This window comes from Tupaia chinensis, unplaced genomic scaffold (genome assembly GCF_000334495.1).
Source record: "Tupaia chinensis unplaced genomic scaffold, TupChi_1.0 Scaffold000168_1, whole genome shotgun sequence".
NCBI classification, from domain to species: domain Eukaryota; kingdom Metazoa; phylum Chordata; class Mammalia; order Scandentia; family Tupaiidae; genus Tupaia; species Tupaia belangeri.
Genome location: NW_006159643.1, coordinates 3,543,340 through 3,546,380, shown reverse-complemented (window position 1 = coordinate 3,546,380; position 3,041 = coordinate 3,543,340).

Genomic DNA, 3,041 nt, shown 5'->3' with positions numbered 1-3,041 from the left:
AGCAGGAATCAGCTTTCATTTAAAAACACATTGGAGAGACCAGGACATGGCATAATGGTTACATGGCTAGACTCCCACATGGCTGACCGTGGTTTGAGAACTGGACTGGGTAGCTTGAAACTAACACTAGGTGCTTGTGCTTGCATGCCCAGAATTCTGGGGTGTGGGGGAGGGTGGAAGAAAGGGGATTGTAGTGTGGCCATCCCCCCAGGGGGTGATTTTTTTGCTTTCTGTCTCTTTGGTGAATGCATGTGCCCGATAGCAAGAATCTCTAAACACACACACACACACACACACACACACACACACACACATACACTAACACACACACTGCAAATGTTTTACACTCTGAAATTTTTCAATGCTCATAAGGGAAATTCAAAAAACTTGTGGAAAAATGGGATCAAAGTATGAGTATTAAGTATTTCAGGGTATTGAAATACCCTGAAATTCATGCATAGTTTCTTTTTTTTAATCCATAATGTGCTTTTTCCATGAATTTTTTTGTTGACCCTAAGGACAGAAATACTGCCAAATTGCTGGAAGACAGTGAATGCAGCCTCCAAAAGGCCCCATATGGTCTCTGCCTGTCAGTATTCATGCCATTTTTAATCCTCTCCCTGTGAGTGTAGGCTGGATGTAATGACTCACTTTTAATAAATAAAATATGACAAAATCGTAGACTATCATTCCCAATAATAGTTTGCAAAAATAATGTGGCATCTGTCTTGTTTATACTCTCCCTCCCTCTTTCTCTTTAAGCTTTTGCTCAAGAGGAAGCCAGCTACCATTTTATAAGTAGCCACATTTTAGTGTGTAAGTAGACTAGCTTATTCTTTAGTTTTACAGATCTTCAGCAGTTTAGATAGGAGGAATTCTACCAACAAACTCTACTTAAGAAATTATTTCTGAGAATACTTTTCTGCACCTGAAGCTGATTCATATAAAGAGCTTCTGACTTTGAGGTGATATTGTAGTAGGATGGGAGTTTTGGAGCCCTTTAGAGGGGGTGGGTGTCTTTTAAATAAAGTTGGTCCAAAAATCATTCATTGGTGACTAGAGAACAGGCTATTATAGCTGGACACTAAAATAACTGACCTTTACCTCCAATATTTAGAGTCTTTGGTAATCCCCTCTTCATGAGTATGGGTTGACCCTGTTAACTTTTTCTAGTAAGTAAAATACAGTAAATGTCATGGGAAGAGGGTGGGTAATGGGGAACAGGAGACAGAGAATTAAGAGGAAAAATAAAGCAAAACATTGAACTGACGAAACTGGAAAATTATATCTAAATGGCAATGTGTATGGTAATGTCTTTGACTGGACTGATATGAAGTGTATTCATGTTGGGACTAATCATTTTGTACGCTGTGCAGAGGTGTAGTGATTAAATGTAAAAAAAAGTTATGACTTATAAATAAATTCCCAGATTAGGTTACAAAAAGACTGCATTTGCTTTTTTCATCTCTCACCCTTTCTCTTTGCCTAAACTCTAGATCTGTGTAAAGTAGCTGGCAAAAGCAAATAGCCATATGGATAGTTTCATATGGAAAAAAAAAAAATGAGGTCTTAAACCAACAATCAGAGGAGACCTGAAAACAGCCATGATTGACTCTAGAAGTTAACTGTCTATCAATCAAGCTTTGAAATGTCTAAAACCTCTTGAGTGAAGCTTTATGAGAGACCTTGGAAGGTAACCACTTAGTTCTAGTCTGGATTCTGGACCAATAAAAACTTTAAGATAATAAAAATTATTTTATTAAGTTGCTATGTTTTGGAGTGATTTGTCATTATTATAAGAAATAATTAGAAGAAATAAGGACCAAAGAACATAAATTTCTGAAAGTAATCTCCATCTCTATTTTCTACTTGTTTTTACCTCTCTCTTTGTACACATCAGAGCAGAAAACACAGATGCCATTGGGACCCAGATTCTTAAGAAACTAAAATTATCAAGTATGGCCAAAGGAGTATGATTGCTCATTGCATCTGGAAAAGGGGAAGCTAGTTAAGTGAGGCCCTAAAAAGCTAAGCACACGTAACCTGATCATAGATCCCAAAAGTAGTTCCATTTGGAGTTTCTTAAAGGCCTATTTTAATGACAAACATCTCTAAATATACATTATATTGAAATTTCTAAATTTCTCCAAACTAACAACTTCTATCATAAACTTTAAGTCATGTTGGATCATTCAACTATGTGAATGTTTTAATTGCTTTTTGCATGCCTGGGGAAACTCTTTCTTGAAGTCAGAAATTATTGTCACTTTCTAAAATATTTAATACAAAGGGATACCAATCATTCTTGATTTGTGTTTCAGAGCTACACACTCCTAAAGTAGTTTATGAGGTAATAACAATAAAACTAAGTTAGAAATGTGGCCTTCCTCATACCACAGGTAAAGTAACACTTTGACTATCTCAAGGTACCATATCCAATAAGCCATTTATTTACTTTTTAAAAATAATATAAAAGAACAATGAAAAAGTTGCTAAGAATTAGACAAAAATGCCTGCCAATTTAAAAAGATAAAAATGTCCAATAGGCTAATTTTTTAAAAAGGGTTATTTAATTTTATTTATGTATTTATTTATTTATTTATGTTAATTTGACAAGAGAGAGACAGCGAGAGAGTAAAAGAGAGGGGGAAAGCAAGAGAAGCAAGCTATCAGGACCGGGTCTTGAACTATGGTCAGCTTTGTGGAAATCCAGCACCCTTAACCACCATGCCACTTGCCAGCCTCCAATAGGTTTATTTTAAACTTGGCTTTACTAAAGTATTGAAGAGTACAAAATACTAATTTATAACCAAAATAATTGATAACAGAAGAAAATAGGTGGAGGCAGCAGAGGGGAATATTTGATTTATGTATAATCTTATTGTTTCTAAAAGAACTTGTGGGTACAATAAAACTAAAAATACGTGGTTAAAAGAGAAAGATACAAGAAATGGGATTAATAAAACAATTGAATAATATAAAAGATCAAAATGTTAAAATAACTTTCAAAACTTTAAACTGAAAATTTTCCATTTTTCATG